The sequence below is a fragment of the Equus asinus genome, chromosome 10 (genome assembly GCF_041296235.1).
Source record: "Equus asinus isolate D_3611 breed Donkey chromosome 10, EquAss-T2T_v2, whole genome shotgun sequence".
NCBI lineage: Eukaryota > Metazoa > Chordata > Mammalia > Perissodactyla > Equidae > Equus > Equus asinus.
The window spans coordinates 94,398,598-94,419,894 of NC_091799.1; the positions used below are offsets into that span (position 1 = coordinate 94,398,598).

The 21,297-nt window shown below is 40.1% G+C and overlaps 1 long non-coding RNA gene across 2 annotated transcripts in view; it reads right to left on the reverse strand.

Annotated features, from left to right (window-relative positions):
* LOC106828671 (uncharacterized) overlaps window positions 1-21,297 on the reverse strand; it is a 158,437-nt gene that overhangs the window by 119,971 nt on the left and 17,169 nt on the right. For both annotated transcript variants that reach the window (XR_011506529.1, XR_011506530.1), the window contains exon 2: window positions 2,345-2,498. This is a non-coding gene — a long non-coding RNA (uncharacterized lncRNA). The remainder of the gene's footprint in view (window positions 1-2,344; window positions 2,499-21,297) is intronic.

A 21,297-nucleotide genomic window follows, 5' to 3' on the forward strand; every position in this document is an offset into this window, starting at 1 on the left:
TGATTTGCATTTCTTCCCTTACTGCCTGTCTACGCATACATTTTGAAATGCTTTCTTATGGGAAGGCCATTGCATGCTTAGCTTTCATCATTTATGAAATCTCTCTACTTTTCTTCACCCCAAACTTGCATGTCCTCTGTTTCTAGCAACATGGAAGATTTTCCAATAAGGAACATCCTTTGCTAAAAGACATGTTCAAAACATAGCTAAATATATTTAAAATACATAATTGAGCTCCCATGAAAGAAAAGAACTCAGATGCCAGAAACAGGAAAAATTGAAAGGCGGACCTGGAAACACGTGAGCTGGCCCAGTGGCAGCTGTAACTAGAGTTAGTTAAGTAACCAATACTACACCCCTAATGACATCTGCATTTGTAGCTATGGCGCCCAGGATAAGCTTCACAGAGCTGCAAGCATACTATTTCTTCAAGTGAGGATGAAGTCCTGGATGAGCATTTACTTATTGAACTATCCATTATATTAGAGTCAGAGCATTGTATTTTTAAAACATACACATATAAAGCTTACATTGTCAAACATTATTATTTCAGAATAGAAAAGGAGTTTCAAAATATTGTGTCAAATCATATGAAATTGTTGATGCTTTACCATTTTCTTTTTTTCTCTTTTTTTTTAAGATTTTATTTTTCCTTTTTCTCCCCAAAGCCCCCTGGTACATAGTTGTGTATTTTTAGTTGTGGGTCCTTCTAGTTGTGGCATGTGGGATGCTGCCTCAGCATGGCTTGATGAGAGGCGCCATGTCGCTCATTGATTTGAACCAGCGAATCCCTGGGCCACCAAAGCAGAGCTTGAGAACTTAACCTTTCGGTCACGGGGCTGGTTCGTATCATTTTGTTAAACTATCAAATTATCAAATGAGACCGTTGGGTCCAATAGTTTGCTTTGCCTTATACAACTGATCCTCAATCTCAGTGAGCTTGGAAGTCCATCATTCACTTCTCAGTTCCCCCATGTAATTGACTGTCTCTGTTTATCAGAGCATGTCCCTTAGGAACTCCCACTCCCTCACATCCCACCTCTCCTGGCCTCAGCTTAAACATCTGGTTATTCTGTTCTGTCCAATTTCCTCTAAGTGGATCTACATAGGGGAGAAAAAGTACTAATCCATGAATGAAGTTGAGACTGAAAGAGAGGCAGGAAGAAACTTGGACCTCACTAGTGCAATTCAAGGTCAAGCCAGCTCCAGGACCATTAGCCCTGTCACTCCCAAGGATGCTCACCTCATGCTGTATGATGCTGAGCATCTCCACCACTGGCTCTGCTTTGAGTTAAGTTCTATAAGTCCCCTTCCTATCATCTAAGCTTGGTGAGTGTCGGGCCCCAGAAAGGAAGTTATAGGAAAAGGTAAAACTGCCTTCCATATTGATTTGTGCAGAATCTTCCCTTTTCAACCATATACCAGATGGAAAGAGGTGTTCTTACTCTAGTATCATCTATCATCTCAGAGCTAGGATCAATTCATATAATGATATAGTAGGAAAAAAGCAGAAAAGTGACCTGGTTTTAAATCTTGTCACTGCTGTTACGGATTGTGCTTAACTTCTTGACCTGTGGTTTCCTTGTCTATAAAGTGGAACCTAGGCCACGCCTAGCCACAGAAGCTCATTATAAGGATCCAGTAAAATAAAGTCTGTCAAGTGTTTTGAAATGCCAAGGTACGACCAAGTGGTCAGGGAAAGTTATGTCGAGAGCAGAGGTAGGACGTCACAATGGTAGAAAAACCAGAGAGAAAATCAGAATGAGCCAAAGTGAAGGGTTCTACAAATTCAATCCCAAAAGGAATATGTATTTAGGAGACATAAATGAGTCTACTTAAGTCACAAACACAGCCCACACTTAAGGATAATGACAGTCACTTCCGTAGACATGAGTCCACTGACTCAGTGGATGTTCTGAGATCCAATGCTCTCCTGGGTTCACATCCAGATTAACATCACCTCTTGCACTGAGGTTTGCAGGGTAGGCTCTGTGAGCGGCCAGATATCTCTCAGTGTTCTCCTTCTACCCAACACAGAGAGAAAAGGAGAGTCAAGTCTTTCACATGGGTGCACCCCATGCCTTTAAGGTCCCATTATGACTTGCAAGATTTAATTTCAAATATTGCAATATTTCTTCATACAGTAATCACCTTAACAAATAATTCCCATATTGAAAAGAATGGAGTGACAAATTTGGCTACTGGAGCACAGTCATTATTACTGTACATAACAGAAGTGTAAATTGCCAGAGAACATAATTTTATTTGAACGTTTGACATATGAATTTAATATTTAAATTCTTTTTGTCACATACATCCACACTTTTCTTTGTGATAGTCTTACCTGAAGCTCCTGGAAAGATAGGTGAAGATCTCCTTAAAGCTCTTAGGTTGGAAGGACATAACTGCCCCAAACTCTTAAAAGTTGACTCCAATGGGACTTCTGTTTACAGGTAGAATGCAGTCAGTTGCAGAAGAACACATTCTTGGTAGACCAACTGAAAAATACAAATTGATTTCAAAAATCATATTTAAAGAGATCAGAGAATTATGGAAACAAAAAGAATTAAATGAACAAAAATTCTGGAGGGCAGAGAGCTTTACGAAGGTGAAGAGTCTTTCATGGGCTGTTTCCTTCCCTGGCACATTTGCCGATTCTGAGCACACTCTGAAGATCAGACCTGGTCCATGCAGAAGAATCATAAGAGGACAAAGAGAAAAACAAAGTTTTTGGCATTCATACAAGGGACCACAACCATTTAGAAACTAAAATATCCCTAAATGGTTGGCAGTTTTTTCTGTAGTACCTTTGTTGAATTCTAGAGCTGAGCACAAGTTTAGGAAGTTTCTGTCACACAGGCTAAAATCCCCAATAATCGCATAGTAACTAACAGAAAAACTCTCACTTGAGAAAAGAGGCCAGGCTCAGAAACATGGCTGGTCTCCACAAGACATCCATCTAATTTGAAAGGAAGGTGTGGCAGGATGCTAAAGAACAGACCTAACCTTCCATAGTCTTCCAGAGCTTTCAATCAAAACTGCAGGAGAGACAGGCCTAAGGGGATAAGGCAGAACTGGAGGTGAAGGGACTCTTACTAAAACTCCATCCCTAACCCAGATCAGTCCCCGTGGATGGAGGTGATCAGCTCCTCACCTTCTCTGCCCCACAGAGGAAAAACAGAGCCCCATCTGGTAGAAGGAGCATGAAACAGAGCTTCAATGACAAATTACTAACATGAAAAGAGGCAGCAAAATGTGACTATTAACCTAGTGGAACAAACAATATCAGTGGATACAAGGAAAATAAATGGATATAGTAGTTAGCATTCAAGGGCTTTGATACAATGATTAATATGTTCAAGAAATCGGAAGAAAATATAGGCAAAAGTGATGAAAGGATGTGGAATTTTATCAAAGAATTGGAATCTGTAAAAAAATAATCATTCTAAGATGGAAAAATGAAGTATCTGAAATTAAGACCTCATTGGATAAGTTTAATAGTGCAACAGAATATTTGGTAAATGATCCCAAAGAAGGATCAGTATAAAATATTTGACTAAAGCACTGAGAGAACAAAAAAATACACGTATCAGTCACATGCAGGTCATAGGGCAAAACCCTATTCCTTGCTATTAGAGTTAACTGGAGGAGGAGGAGGAGATGATGGTGATGATGAAGAGGAGGAGGAGCTAACATCTGTGCCAATCTTCCTGTTTTTGCTTGAGAAAGACTGTCACTGAGTTAACATCCATGCCAATCTTCCTCTATTTTGTATGTGGGACACCACCACAGCACGGCTTGATGAGCAGTGTGTAGGTCCATACCTGGTGTCCAAACCCGTGAACCCCAGGCCACTGAAGTGAAGTGCATGAACTTAACCATTACGCCAGCAGACCAGCCCCTCTGTGTGGGAAATTTTTTAATTACTGATTTTATTTCTTTAGTAGGATTATAAGAAGATTCGGGAAGAGGAGGAGGAGGAGAAAGGGAGAGAAAGAGACAGAGAGGAAAAGAAAGGAAGGAAGGAAGGAAGGAAGGAAGGAAGGAAGGAAGGAAACAGGACAGGATAAATATATAAAGAAAACATGGTCAAGAATTTTCCAAAGTTCTTAAAGAAAGCAACCCTCATATTCAAGAATCTCAACTAACCCCAAAGATGATAAATATAAAGAAAACCAAAACTAAGCACATCACAATCAAACTGCTGGGGACAAGATTCTCCCTGTTTCTGATAGGCTGGATGGCCACCGTGCTACAGGTCTTATGTTAAACTCAGATAGAATGTACGACAAATTATTTTTTAATACTGCTAATTTTAAAAGGAAAATTAACTTCCATATCTTCAAAATAAGACCAAGTGGAAGATGCATAAATTGTGTTTATTGTTTGAAGATTTTAGCTGCTTTTCAAAAATAATAGAACTCACTTGTTCCAATTTGTCCTATAATCAAGATAAATAAAAGCAATTTCAAGAAGAATCTCCATGCCTGACTAATATGAATAAATCGGAACATTGAGAAAGTAATCAAAGAAGCAGAGGTAAGAATACGAATTCTTAACTCTTCATGTATTTACTCTAGAAAACACAGATATACAGGGGCTGGCCCCGTGACCGAGTGGTTAAGTTTTCCTGCTATGCTTCGGCGGCCTGGGGTTTCGCCAGTCTGGATCCTGGGTGTGGATATGCTTATCAGGCCATGCTGAGGCAGCGTCCCACATAGCACAACCAGAAGGACCACAACTACAATATACAGCTAGGTACTGGGGGGCTCTTAGGAGAAGAAGAAGAAGAAGAAAAACCAGATATACAGAAAGCTTTAGAAAGCTTGGCTGAGGTTGTTCATGATAGAATAGTAGAGAATCAGGCATAAATTGTGGATGGACTTAGAGGTAAAGAGTCAACATTTACTGAGCCTTTAATTACAACAATTATTGAGCCTTTAATAGGTGCGAGGCATTATTCCAAACTTTTTACAGAAATCATCATGGATGTGAAATGAACTTTACATAGATACATACACAGATATGAAAATGAACTCATTTACAAGCTGAACTTCCATAGTGTAAATCATTTCAGACAGTACACTATGTTCAGGTCCACTAACTCTTTTTTCCTTTTAGTTAGAGATAAACATTCATTCTAGCTGTCGGCTTCTGCATTTTCTCTGGAGTGTCGCAGATCCCAGTGGAATCAACCTGGGTTCTCTCTGAGTCCCTTTTTCACAGACCAAGCCTGCTCTACTCTCCTTTCTCGTCTCAGAAACTGCCAACCCCTCTCCCTTCCTCAAATTACACCATCCCCTTCCAGCCATAAGCCTGGCTATGAAATAGGATATAGTCCCTCGACTTTTCTCTTCCCTTCCAGCACACACATCCATTTCCTCCTAAATTGTTTTTGCTAATCACTTTGGGAAACAGGGATAATTAAAATCATAACATGAAGGAATTTAAAAACTCATAATATTCTTGGAGCCATGCACTCTTTATTCTTTCTGGAGCACTCTTTTCTCTGCATCTGAAATTCTAACCAAGCTCAGTTGGGATTCTGCCCCCCAATATCAGTCACCAAATTTCCTTCTGGGCCCTATCCCTTGATTAAATTAAATCCTGCTGATGTCATAAAAACATCTGGTGTGTCTGGGCTCCAAGGGCTCAGTTCACAACTTGGAGGCCCCCTGAAGTCTCTGCTCTGACTCTACCAGCTATTTCCTCCATAACATGGGACTCTCCAAGGTAAAGGGTCCATCAGCACCCAGTACCTCTCATTCCCCCGTCCCCTGAGAGGAAAAAGAAAAGAAAATTTGGAAGAGAAAGGTTCTCAATATCTAACAAGGTGACATTATGTCCTAGGGCCTTCAGACAGACCCATGTGCCCAGCTATCATAAGTAGATCTACACAACAAGACATTTGCCATTATGAAATTCCTAACATTCAAGCCAACTATAGATATCGTCCCACTTCACTCAATTGAGTCATTATCTTCCCAAGCTGGACACACAGGAGTCATCTTTCCTTCTTTCTGTATCCTTTACATTCAGTCTAAGGTTACTATTTATTCCCTTTATTTTTATTTATTTATTTTTTTTGAGGAAGATTAGCCCTGAGCTAACATCTGCCACCAATCCTCCTCTTTTTGCTGAGGAGGATTGGCCCTGAGCTAACATCCGTGCCATCTTTCTCTATTTTATATTTGGGATGCCTGCCACAGTTTGACTTGATAAGCGGTGCATAGGTCTGCACCCAGGATACAAACCAGCAAACCCTGGGCTGCCAAAGCAGAACGAGCAAACTTAACTGCTGTGCCACCGGACTGGTCCCTTTATTCCCTTTATATTTTATAGTCACTTTTTCACCATCACTCTCTTTTTTCTGCTGAATGTAAGTATTTGCTAGTTATATGTAGTCACCTTTAAAATATCTTGGAAGAAACTGACACCAGTTGATGTTTGAAAGATTTCCTTTCTCTCCTGCTCTCTAATTTCTTTTTAATGATTGCCCATTCTGTTGTTTTGGCTTAATACTTATTTTTCGTATCTTAAATAATTTACTTTCCACAAGATAAGAGTTTTTCCAGCACTTCCTGCTTACGTCTCTGTAAACACAACAAAACCGGAAAGGCAGGATTATGTCATATGTACCTTCCACCAATCTACCTTTGATTCTAGGCGTTTAGCATCAAAAGCAAGTCTATAGAGCCGCATAGCAGTGAGAGGCGTTTATCACTCCCCATGCTTTCCTCCCCGTTATTAATCTGCCTACAGAACACATCACTCTGGCTGCTGGGAGATGTCAGTACTCAGAAAGGAACTTTAAAATTATGTAAGAAATGAGTTCACTGACCTCTATTTCCTTGCCTATTTGGTAAATAATTTGTGGTTTTCTGAAACTGGAAGCATATTTTAGAGTTCAAGCAAGCTTGGCAGTAAATTGTCCCAAGGCTCATAAAAATGTGCACACGGGGTTTTGCAGACACCAAATCAAGTAACTAAAGTGAAATGAAACCAAAACAGAGCTGCGTGTATGCACACAGCGTACCCCAGTCCCAGAACTATAGACACAGTGGTCTGTCTTCTGGTGTGTAGCACAAATTCTATAACAGTAAATAGTTCAGTAGTCAAGCTGTTTGTTCCAGTTGCTTTTTTCCCCTAATTTTTACAATATCTCTACAGTCAGTTTTGACTGCTTTAATGAAAGACATACATTATGGGTTGCAACCTAGACCTCCAGAACCTCTCAGGGCCTAGCAAGGCCATTGTCCGTTGTCTCTCGTCTTCCGCATGTTCCAAGGAAGGTCAGGAAGGCAAGTCAGAGCTGATAGCAAAGACACTATGAGGACGGAGGTGGGGTGAGCAGAGGCACACACTCTGGCTTTGGGAAAAGAAAAGAAAACCACATTTAGGGATCCCAGCAGGCTACACATCATGCGGAGGAAGAGGAAGTTGGCTCAGACATACACTAACCGTTCAGTTCTGTTTCCCTTTCTAGTAAAACGTTCAGTCATTGTCCCAAGACCCTCCAGCAGTTAGAAGGAAGAGCTCCTACTGGAACACAGAACTTGAGACCGGAAGTCCGCTGCTCGTTGGGCATAGGCCCAGTTCACAAACCCTTACAACTAGGACTCCTGTGCTCTCCTACTGTTTTATCTCAAGACACCTACCAGAATGATCCTGTTTTAAATAAGCCAGATAATAGAGCATGTTCACTCCTCTGCTCAAACCGCCCAATGGACTTCCATATCTCACAGAGAAAGAGCCATAGTCCTCGTGATAGCCTCCAGGGTCATCCACCATCTGGTGAGCGCACACCTTCACCTGACCCCTTCCATCCTATTGCCTGACATCTCAGATCTCATCTCCCACAGGACCCCTTCTCCGCTCTGTTCCAATCACTCCCTCTTGCCTCAGTGCCTTTGCACATTTTAGTTTTCCTGCTATTCCCCCTGATACCATCGTGACTTGTTCCTTCATCTCCTTTAAATCTCTGCCCAAATGTCACCTTCTGGTGAACACTGTCTGCCCATCTTATCCAAACTTATAAACTGTGACTCCCCAAGACTCCTTATCCCCAATCCCATTTTGCTTTTCCCTACACCTTCTTATATTCTATATAATATGATTTCACTTTTGTCTCACCACAATGTAAGCCCTATGAAGTGATGAGGTTTTCTCTCTTCTGCTCACTGCTGAATCTCAGCATCAAAAATAATGGCTAGTACACAGGAGGACTCAATAGTGATTTATAGAACAAATGAGTAGAATATAAAGACAGTTAAACATTTTCTTCATACTTCAATGTCATCACCAACTAGCTTTCTGATCTTACACAGATGACTATTAACTTAAACAACTAACTAGCTGTCTGATCTTAAACAAGTGTCTGCTCTCAGCCACTATTTTCTCATTTGAAGATAATCATTCTTCCCTATAAGGATCACATGAGATAATGTATTACAAAAGCACTGTAAAAAGTATTGTGCTATGTAATTTAAAATTATGATTAGTAAAATCATTGGTTTAGTTAGCAGCTTCTCATAAATGAGCAATAGAGCTCATCCAAAAGAAATAATGCATATCTATATATAGAGATAACATATATCTACATACAGATAGATACAGATAATATATATCTATATAGGTAGATATTGATAACATATCTATATATATAGATAGACATAGATAATATATATCTATATAAATATATATAGACAACATATATCTATAGATAGATACAGATAATACATATCTATTTAAATATATAGATACAGATAACATTTCTATATAAATAGATAGATATAGATAACATATATCTATATAAATATATAGATAGATAAATATTGATATAAATAGACAAATAGAGAGACAGAGATGAGAAATCAAATATCCATGGCTAAATTTGAGAATAGGTTTGTGTAATGACCATTTTTTCCCAATTAAGAAGTTAATGAAGAAACAAGAACTGACAAAAACAAGAATAAAGCACATGATGATAATTCAGATTCTCTCTTTTAATTTAGTGACTAAAATTTTTACAGCTTCCTCTTATGAAATAAATTATTTGGCAGAATGCAACTTCTTAGGGGCCAGGGATTTTGAAACGGTCACCAGCATATCCTCTGGGTCTAACAGAAAGTAATTTGCTCAACATTTGGTGAATGAATAACCAGCAGAACTGGTGACAACTGCAGCAGAAAAACAGGGACATTTCAAAATAAAGGCTGGCTGGGGACTGAAGTTTACTTGTATATCAAGCAGCCATCTCTTCCTTGATCTGTTACTTTGAGGATGAGTGGACATTTGTGAAAAGGTATATGGTGGTTCCTTTGCAGTTCAGCACAAGTCACTGTAGACTCAGGGTGTCCTAGACACAGGGAGCATGAGTGGGTGGCAGAGGAGCCCAGGGGGAAAGCAGTAATAACCATCAGGGTGCTTCGTAATTACTGTTTGAGCCCTCATACTTTTTTAGAATCCTGAAAGTTTGGCATTTCATTGCTTACTTAATCGTTTAAATCCTCACGGGCATTCGACCTCTTCAACCTCAACTTCAAATCATAAAAGAAAAAAAGGGGGGAGGGATCGGTGAATGAGAGTCTTTTCTTATAGCTGCCTTGAAAAAAAATAAAATCAAACAAAATTAAAGCCTACTGAAAAATAAACTAGTAAGACTGACATTTCTCAAAAAAATAATTTTAAAGAGACTGAATAGGGGTTGGAGGGGAGATGGAGTGTTCCTTTGTTGTTCTCTTTCGATCTTTTTCACTGCTCCAACTTTATTTTAATAACATGTCCAAAGACTGATTCAACCTCTCTCCCACTTTAATAAACGTTCAGTGGTGGATTAGGAGAGATTTGAAACTGAGCCCAGTGGAGTCAGCAGAGACAATTTCCAAAGAGCCACTCAGCGCATTTTGAAAAGTACCAAGCTAGCAACCTGGAAAAGATCCACCAATCAAATTTGGTTGTAGTTGTGCATGTGGAGCTCCACTGGGCAAGCAAACCATCTCCACTTCTAGATGGGCGAGAGTGACAACATTACCCATTGAAACTAACAAGGCAAAGAGTTTTGTGCTCCATTCAACCAATCCCAACAAAATAAACACAGTCCATCAGCATGGAGAATAATAAGGGGAAAGCTGACCATCCAGCATATATTATTGTGATAAAAATAAGCAAATAAGTGCTGCCACCTGGTATCTGCTACTCCGGGATCCCATTGTTCCTTTTGAAATCTGCAAAGTCCATTTCAATAGTAGCGTGTCCCCCAGTCCCACCTGGCCTAAAAAGAGATCATCGCAGAGTGGAACTAGGGAGTAAAGTGTCTATTTCTTCCTTTTTTTTTTTACTGTTTTCACAGGTTTTTCAAAATTGCTTCCAAAACTAATGACATCTTGCAATATACAGGTAAAAATAGTACAACTTCTTCTAATATTACCAAAAATGAGGATAATAGTTAACATATAAGCACTTATTATGGATTTATCTAAGAACTTTATAGCTATTAGCTCATTTCATATTCAAAACAACCCTGGAATAGACACTCTTGGTTGTCTGATTCAACCTATATCTATAGTCCCCTTTTCTTCCCAAATTCAAGCAAGGGTGGCCATGAGACGCAATTCAGGCCCATTTAACATAAGTGAAATTCCGCTTACCGGAACTTGAGGAAACGTTTGATTTTGTGAGAAAAGGGCAGACTCAGCTAAAATTTCCCCAGAGCTCTTTCCCCTTCTTCCTATGTAGAAAGTGGAACCACAGACAAAGTGTGACAGAGACAAAAGATAGAAAGAATCTCACTTCTCTGACACTATTGATCGGCAGCGCCAGCTCTTCCAACTTCTCTGTGTTTAAGCCACTAGAAGTCACAATTTCTGTCCCTTGCAACCAAAGGTATTGCAACAGTTTCTGTTATTAGTCCTATTTATAGATGAGGGGAAAATGGCACAAAAAAGTGAAGCAATTTTCCCAAGATCATCCAAGTGGCAAATGGAAAAGCTTGGGTTTCTATCCAAGCTGTCTTTCCCCAGAGCCCATATTATTAACCACTACAACATGTTGCGATGCTCCTGACAACTCTTGGCTTACAAATATGGTCATTTTTAAATCAAAATAAAGCAGGGATTTCCCCTCAGATTTTAAAAAAATGTAGCCATTATCATGATTATTTTACTCAAGCTCTCAACACAATTTTCTCATCAGTTACAAATGCCCAAGACAAGTTCTGGATCACATCACTTCACCTTGCATCTCTGTTGTCATTTCTCCCAAGGAAATCTAGCCAATATTTTCCTTTAATTCTTTAATCTTATGTTATTTTAACTTGTAGAAAATGCTGGTAAGCCTAGAGAGAGAGAAAGGAAGAAAAAGAAAGAGGAAAGGACGGCAAGGGAAGGAGGTGGGGGTAGGGAAGAAGGAGAGTGGAGGAGGAAGAAGAAAAAAAGAAAGAAGATGTGGAAAGGAAAGAAAACGTTTTTATAACTAATTTTGCCAGAATTGATACATTATAGTGTAGTTACTTTTTTAACTTTACGTTTGAAAACAATTTCAAAGTTATAAAAAGTTGCAAAAAATAAAAATACTACAAAGCTCATCCATTTAATCTTCACAGATTCTGCTGTTGTTAAAAGTTTACCCCTTCTGGGAGAAAGTTATGGCCAGTGACCCACGAGGAAAGTGTCACAAGACAGAATTGTAGAACTTCTCTACAAAAGGCTCCTAGAAGAGGGTGCGGTCAGCCACGACAGTGCTCACAAGGCTGAATGGCTGCACACAAGGAGCTCAGGTCTTTGTGGAAAGACACCCTGGGTCATGGTCACGGGCTAGCGCTAGACTCCAGCCAAGACCATCTCCAAGATCTTCCTGTGTGTTTCTTTTTCTGAGCATGTTTGTCTGGGGACTCATTTATAGAAATACAGTGTTCCTGCTGCTGGCAGTGACTAGGCACACTGAGACACATATTCTATCTCATCCACAAAAAGGAAGTTTATCCCATTTGCTTTGTCATTTGCTATACATGGTAGATAGATGAGTGTGGATGATAATGATATAGATAGAGAGATAATGAATATTTGTGTTCCCCCAAAATTCTTATTGTGAAACCCTGATCCCAGTGTGATGGTATTTAGAGGTGGAACTTTGGGGAGGTAATTAGGTCATTAGGGTGGAGCCCCCATGAATGGGATTAGTGCCTTTATAAGAAGAGATGAGAGAGCTAGCTAGCTCTCTTTCTGCCATGTGAGGACGCAGCAAGAAGAAGGCCATGTGTAAACCAGGAAGAGAGAACTCATCAAGAACTTGACCATACTGGCACCCTCATCTCAGACTTCAGCCTCTAGAACTGTGAGAAATCTATCTTTGTTGTTTAAGCCAACCAGTCTACGGTAATTGGTTATAGCAGCCCAAACTAAGACAGATGGTTGACAGATGAGAGAGAGAGAAAGAGAGAGAGAGAAATGATAGATTTTTTCTGAACGTGGTTCTTTACCCCTAAATACATCAGAGTATACTTCCTCAGTAAAAGAATATTCTTTTCTATAACAACCGTATAGTTATCAACTTCATACATTTACATTTACACACTTTTATCTCATCTACCAGCCATTCTAATTTTACCAGTTGACCTAACAATGTCCTTTATAGAATTTTTCTCCTACCATTGCAGACTTGGGGGAGCTTCATTGTAGGAGCTCTTTTTGTCATTTTTGTTGTTTATATATTTATTGAATTCTTTAGTGAAATATTTTTCAGTCCCTTGAATAGGGGTCAATCTATCGACATCCCTTCTCGGGATTCAAACTTATAAAAACAGTTCACACTTTACCCAGTTTCTCCCATATCTACTCTCTGTTTTATTTGTTTCACTCCTTTTTGTCACAGGAAGCTAAAAGATGGCAATGCTGACTTTAGACCCAGGTGCTGGGCTCCTGCCTGGGTTCCCATGCTCCAGGGGCCCCAAACTTCCACGTACCTTCTCTGAAATGTTCTAAGATTCTCTACCACCACGCCTCTGGTGCCTGGGCCTGACTGGAGCTGGTAGTGTTGTGTGGGCAGGTTCCCTGAGTCTGGGTTGAGCTGGCATGTATTCAGTCTCTGTTTCTACCCTTCAGAGTTCTCTCCAACCCTCTACCTTGTGCATGGGATGGAACTGATGCCCTGAAGAGCTCCAAAACTTGCGCCTGTGGGGTTATCCTGAGGCCCTAAGGCTGGGTTCCAGTTCCAGGAAAGCAGCCTGGCCAGTTTATCAATCCTGCTGACAGACACAGTATTGCTTTCATGGGATGCTGTGACATTGGGCTACTAGAATGGTGCTGACATTCTGATTTTGAGTGATTCTCGCTCACTTGAACACATGACGAGTTCTGGACTCCCAATAGTCCTCAGTTGACCCTTGAGTTCCAGCTACATGTGTGGTCTCCTGCATCTTCGATCTCCCTTCATGCTCCCACTGTGGTGCTGCCTCTGGTCTATAGCACCCAAAGTATCAGGTGTCACTTACCCTGTACACCGCCCCTGCTGCTGGCACCCAGGGCAGTCATCTCATCCTTCTGCAGGCTCTGCATCACACGTAATACAGTCCTTGGGGGTGACGCCACCTATCTTCTCCAAAGGCTTTCTACACTGTTGCTTTACAAGGTCAATGGACCCTTCTAATCCGTGTCCTCTCACCTCCAATTGATGTGGTGACTTTGTGCTCTCCTGGGTTAAGCTGAGCCAGATGAGGGTCAGGGATTCCTTGCATAAATAGAATCACTCTTCTTGCTCTCCTTACAGGCCCCTCCCCTATCCACCCCACTGGTGATGGTGGGTAGAAACCAGGGGTGCAATCAACACAGAAAGAAATCACATTTTAGAAATGCTGTGATTATAGCCTAAAGAGTTCAAGAGAAGACATAGTTGGATAATGTGTTGTTCTATATTTATGCCATAAAACTCCAAATGATAAATTTGACATGACCATAAAATAAATTATTGTTCACATTTTCCTGCATACGGTGTGCACTTGTGGTCATCTTCAAAGAAGCACAGGAACAATCTTTGAAAGAGCTATCGGAAGCCAGTTCTCACAGGCAGTAGACGGATGGTGCAGCATCGTGAATAATGATGTAGCAGCATGAAACAAATGGAATTAGGGCACTTACATCAAGAAGAGCTATATTGTTTCAACCCAGACATGTTCTGACACACTATAGGACTTGAATAATAACCATGTTACCTTTTCCTCACAGTGGGAGATATGAAATTACCCAGTACCTGCACATTTGACAATAAAGAATATGAAGAGATTATTCCTGGATTTAAGCTGAAAAAGATGACGTCTGGATATTTTGAAGAATCACCAAGTGCTTTGATTGGACAATAAACAAATAACATTAGTACTTCTTCTCTACCTACCATTCTAAATCTTTTACTGATAAATCACTATGCTGCCTATGTGTGCACAAATTTTGTGAAGTATTTTTAAAAGGCATTGATTACATAAATGGGGGAACCACAAAAAAGAATATTTACCCAAGGTCCCACACACCCTAGGGGCGGCCTTGAAGCAAGAGGTGGGGTATAGATAACCACCATGTCCCAGTTCTAAAAAGTGCATCACAAAGGATGAGAACAACACAAAGATGACTGAGTTTCCTGACAACTTGATGAATTCCTGTCTCTTTTTAACAGTCATGGGAAACAGAAATATTACAATTGGAGAATTTATCTGATGGAAGTCTTAGGTTCTGTACCAGGCAAAAATGCCAGTTGAAGCTTGAGGCCAATGTAGGAGAAACTGACTTCAGCCTCAAAGAGTGAAGTCACCAAGGCCATATAAACACCCTTTGAACAAAGAAGAAAGAGTCAGGAAAATATAGTTTTGCAGCTGGACAACTTGAAGAAATAGCATAGGAGGGATAGGCTGCCAGTCCACCTAGAGAATGGAATATACAATCACATTACTGCGAGCTGAGAAGAAGGACAATTGGTTATGACAAGAAGGTTCTCTTGCAATCTCTAAGGAGTCACTGTGGTTTTATTCACTACTAAAACAAACTTGGAAGAGAAGTCAATCTGTTTTCATGACAGGTTGAGTCCTAGTCTTTGTCCTAGTCTAGTTCTTTGGCAACTGTTTTCTTTTCTTTCCACTCATTTTGTACCTACTCATACAACATATTCCTAGGGCACCAAACCCACTGCTCTGTACCATGAGAGCTCAGCCAAATTCAGTCCATTCTGTCCCTCACTCAGAACGATGTTTGCACACTCAGAAGTACCAACCTATGCATGGGCTCTTCTGTCAGCTTCATTGTTTTGAAGCATAGTTATTCCCTCCTTTGCTTTGCCAGGATTATGCCTGTTGGCATCTCCATTCATTTCCCAAAAGGCAGTGAAAAAATGCATAACCAGAGCAACAGAAACATAACCTATTGCTACTTCCTTTTTCTGGAATCCTTTGCTTACGTCAGGGTACCACTTGCTATATTAATATTCCGTCAGGAAAATTTACAAAAATAAATTAGTTCTATTTGCAAAAGAACTCTAATCTCAGCCATTACTGGAAACCACCATTAATTCAAACAAAACACGTACGCAGTTACTCTAACATTTAGGAAAGCCAAGTTATGCTATCCTTCCTTTACTTAGGAAAGCATACTCCCCTAAGGAGTCACTAATTCTCTTTATTTCTGTCACTGAATTGGGAGGGGAAACCTGACAGAGGATACAGCTTCTTTTGGCAAATTTCAGACACAACAGAGAGAAGGAAAATATTAAAGAAAATAAAGAGTATGGTACAAGGAATCTGTGAAAGGAGGAGTGGGAAGGGAAAATAAAAGAAACAGGTGCTCAGATAGAAGGGAGTAGAGTACCTCCAGCAATGGCCCGTCTGTTCAGGGAGAGGCCCCTGGGCCATAGTTATCTGCCAGGTGTTTTATATATATGTAGTGTATATATATATATATATATATATATATATATATATATATACATTGGTAGTTTACATAACAGGAAAGCAAAGGCAGAGGTTGTGTGTTAAAATGAATTGGCTAAGGAGGATTGAGTATCTTTCTCAACATATGTAAAATGTCAAGGCTAATTATTACAGATCAGTATTATTTTTCATTGTTGCATTTCATTATCTCTCTTTAAATAAAAGTGAAGGCTGTGATGCAGTGACAATGAAGCCAAGGTTCACCTGGCATAATACTCTTTGTTCCAGCAATTCTATCAACATAACAATAATTGTAACAAATGCCAAATGGAAGACTTTGAACACACCGTTTTCATTCTGGCTTTACAAGGACCTCGGGGTATGGGGAGATTTCCTTACTTCAAATATTTTCCTGAAGTTTGTAAATAACATCTCCCATTTAGTGAGTTTTGATGATGCTCCAACACACTTTAAGGTACTAGAAATGTAATAATTGATGGAAATCTCACAACAGCCCTACTCTCACTTTGTACATGAGGAAACTCAGTTCAGAGAGACTAGGCCACCCTTCGAAACTGTCACAGCTAGTAAGTGGTGGAGCTGGGTTGTAACTACAAAGCGCTTTATTCAAAAATACCTTTGGAACTTGAACAATTCAAAGAGATTTATGCATCCCTATGTTCATCACAGCATTATTCACAATAGCCAAGACATGGAAGCAACCCAAGTGCTCATCAGCTAATGAATGGTTAAAGAAGATATAGTATATACATACAATGAAATACTACTCAGCCATAAAAAAGACAAAATTGTCCCATTTGCAACAACATGGGTGGACCCTGAGGGTATTATGTTAAGTGAAATAAGCCAGACAAAGACAAACACTGCAGGATTTCACTCTTATGTAGAAGATAAACACACACATAGATAAAGAGTACAGTTTAGTAGTTACCAGAGGGGAAGGGGGTTGGGATGTGAGCAAAAGGGATAAAAGGGCACACATATATGGTGATGGATAAAAATTAGAGTATTGGTGGTGAGCACAATTCAGTATACACAGAAACTGATAAATAGTAATGTACGCCTGAAATTACACCACGTTATAAACCACTATGACTTCAACAAAATAAGTGAAAAAAAATACCTTTAAACTCTCAGACATTCCAAAATGATAAATAAATTAGCATCCACTAGGAAAAAAAAAAACACATGACTTCTTGATTTAGTTCTACTTACTGCATCTGCAATTAATGCCACTTACCTACAAAATAAATATGCTTACTCACTGGCCTGATTTTTATAGAGCTGTGTTCCCCTGGATCTGGCAAAAGCTGAATATTCATTCAGGGAGCAAACAGCTGGTGGAATCTATTCACACTGTCAGGGAGAGTTTAGTGATTGTTGATAATCCACAACACCCTCAGAACTGGACAGAACGTGAAAGAACATTGTTCCTGCCCCAGCCTCTAAAATAAATCAGAGTGCCTCAGAGAGAAAGCGGAACTTTCTACCGCCTGTATCAGGTGGCACATCATATGCTGTTAGGGATGTCCAACCGGACTTGCAGTGTTTCATCTTTGACTTTGCACCCCAAAGAGAAAGCCAGCAGAAGAGAAACTTTCCTAAACCGAGTAGCCCCATACTGCTTTAATAGCAGGGCTCGTAAGGGCTGGGTGCTGTGCTTAATTTAATTCTGGGAACGAACATCCGTAATGGAAACCTGATCCTACAAAACTGTACCTCTGGGATAGCATCACCTTTCAGTCTCATAACCTTAATTACCTATATCAGCCGTGCTTTTATAATGTAATTATGGGCTCAGACCACATCTGCACACAAACTTTACACAGGCAGTAAAATGGACGTAAATCAATTACAACAGCCTGAAAATCAAAGACGCATCTCTTAGTCGTTACTTATCCGTATGCCTGTTTAGCGAAATTTACCCTCCCTCTTAGAGCTAATAGTTGTAATTCAAAGAAACAGACCATCCCTTCATTTCCATGTCTGTTTTGTCCAAGGACAGCTCCAAACTTGGTTTTGGAACTTTATCTCAAAAAATATTCTCTCAATGGTAGTACTCTCACAAATGTAGAAATAATTCAATATTAACAACCAGCCTTTGGTGAGCTTTTTAGTTTGCAAAGCACTACCCCTTATATTATCCTTCTAACACTCTAAACAATGCTGTGAAAAGTCAGGCCATGTGATGACCAACACTTTACACATATAAAAATTGTGAACTGAGAAAGGTGATGTAACATGATTACTGGGCACATGGCTAGGGGATATTACAGGTAAGATTCAAACTCAAGTTTTCTGAGGCTGAAATGTTCAGCAAAAATCCCCTTTAATACATATCAGTCCATAGCCACACAAATCTTATTAAACGAAAATCAAGAAAATATTCCAAGAGTTGACTGTAAGTGTTCCCCGGAGGTATTTTCTGTAAATTCAAGCATAATATAGCTCATCACCACACAGACAAAGGAGCAAAGCCAGGCTCAAAATGAAAACCAACAGAGCTATTTTTACTGCCCACGCTGTATAAAAGTCAGGGAGGAACAAAAAGTCAGATCAAATGACAAAGAACTTTCTAAATCTGTCACTTAGTAACATATTGCCAAATTCTTGGTGTTTTTAACCCAAGAAGTTTAAATTCTGCATCCGACTACCGAAGTGTTCATACTTTCTCTTTCTCTCTCTCTCTGATTCTCTATACACCACCCTCTGGGTACAATGGCAGAACAACAGGCTTTCTGATTAATGCATGTATAATTCAGAAAAGTTAGACAAAATATTTTCTTATCTTTTTTCCTTTTTTCTTTTTCTTTTATGTGGAAGACTAGCCCTAAGCTAACATACATGCCAATCTTCCTCTACTTTTTATATGTGGGACGCCTACCACAGCATGGCTTGCCGAGCAGTGCCATGTCCACACCCAGGATTCGACCCCTCGAACCCAGAGCCGCTGAAGCAGAACGTGTGCACTTAACCGCTGCGCCACCAGGCCGGCCCAATTTTCTTATCTTTGAGATTTTCTGATCCTCCCATTTTACTAATTTTCCAGGTATGACATTGTCTAATGAAGACACGGGGTACTGCAGAGTCAGATAAAACACAAAGGTCATAACTTATGCCTGGAGAGATGCATAGGTACACACAGAAACCGCCCCCTGAGCTGCTTCCTTCTTCCTGTCTCATTTCAGACCACCTATAAAACATCTGTGGGCAGCTGATAATTCTGTCCAAATCCATATTTAACCTTCTGAAGTCATATTAGCTGACATTTGTTGCCTAGAAAACAGATCAATAGACTCTATATTTTGAAGGGTATCAAATTCTCCCCATCAGGAGCAGAGAGGCTGTGGGGTGGAGGAGAGCCGGCAGCAATCAGATCAAGCCTCATGGAGCTGCTCCCCCCCGCCCCCGCCACAGACAGAATAGAACCTTTCAGAGGCTTGTGTGGCATTACTCGCACGGCAGGGGTAGAGATGGTGCGCTTATCCTGGGCACTCAGAAATCCATCAACCTGGGCCAACAAATCATGGCCAAAGCCCAAACTAATCACAGTTTACAGGTGGTCAGAGCAACCCCAATAATACCCCCATGGTTAAACCTCACAGGGTTCTGAAATGTCAGCAGATATGAACATTTCAGAGCTGCCTCATCTCTACAGCATCTACAGACCTTCAACGAACTGTCAGGCAAGATTACAGGAGATTCTCCTTTCCATAGCATGTATTCCTGTAACAACTGAGTCGTTTTAAATAATAAGCAGATAACCTTCTTATCAGAAAAAAATAAGATGCTTAAAAATTACCTCTAACTTGATACTCTTCCTAGTTATTGCTATACCTTGAATAACATGTACAGACGAAAAGTATCTTGCCTGTGTTTCAATTGACATGACAGTTCAGGGCTGGGATGCTTCAGTTCATTTTAAATGACGATTTCATTGTGGAAGGTGAGTAGGTTTTCTTAGGGTCTTCAGATCTGTTTCTAGGTTGCATATCACAAAGGCTGTGCCATTCACAACCATGAGTAAAATGACAATATGTGAGTAAAATGTAGAATTGCACACTGTTATGGGATGAATTATGGCCCCCAAAGGTCATATGTTGCAGTCCTAACAGCTAGTACCTCAGAACATGCTCGTACACTGCTGGTGGGAATGCAAACTGGTGCAGCCACTATGGAAAACTGTATGGAGCTTCCTCAGAAAATTAAGAATAGATCTACCATATGATCCAGCCATTCCACTGCTGGGTATTTATCCAAAGAAGCTGAAAAAACAAATGCATAAAGATACAGCTACCCTTATGTTCATCAAAGCATTGTTCACAATAGCCAACACGTGCAAGCAACCTAGGTGCCCATCAAGTGACGAATGGGTAAAGAAGATGTGGTATACATACACAATGGAATACTACTCAGCCATACGAAATGACGAAATCTGGCCATTTGTGACAACATGGATGGACCTTGAGGGTATTATGCTGAGTGAAATAAGTCAGAGGGAGAAAGTCAAATATTGTGTGATCTCACTCATAAATAGTAGAGGAAAACAAAACAAACAAACACACAGCAACAGAGATTGGAATGGTGGTTACCAGAGAAGAAGGGGGTAGGGGGGAGGGCAAAAGGGGTGATTAGGCACATGTGTGGTGATGGATTATAATTAGTCTTTGGGTAGTGAACATGACATAATCTATACAGAATTTGAAATATATTACGATGTACATTTGAAAGCTATATAATGTTATAATGCAATGTTACCGCAATAAAAAAATAAAATAAAAAGAAACTGAAAAAAAAGAAATAATTAAGGTAAAATGAGGTCATATGGTTGGGCCCTAATAGAATCTGACTGGTGACCTTAAAAGAGGAGGAAATTAGGACACAGACCCACGTGGAGGAAAGACCGTGAAATCACAGAGAGAGAGCCATGGAGAAGCCAAGGAGAGAAGCCTCAGAAGAATCAAGCCTGCTAGCACCTTGATCTCGGACTTGCAGCCTCCAGAACTTGAGAAAACAAATTTCTGTTGTTTCAACCACTCAGTTTGAGGTATTTGTTATGTCAGCCCTGGAAAACTAATACACACACACTGCAATTTGACCTTTTCCTTAGAAAAGCTGGAAACTCTGAGTTCATTCTGGAAATCCCTTCAATGGAGTAAGTTGGAAAAATTCCACCAAACTAAATTTATTTATTTATTTATTTATTTATTTATTTGAGGAAGATTAGCCCTGAGCTAACATCTGCTGCCAATCCTCCTCTTTTTGCTGAGGAAGACTGGCCCTGAGCTAACATCCATGCCCATCTTCCTCTACTTTATATGTGGGACGCCTGCCACAGCATGGCTTGCCAGGCGGTGCATAGGTCCACACCC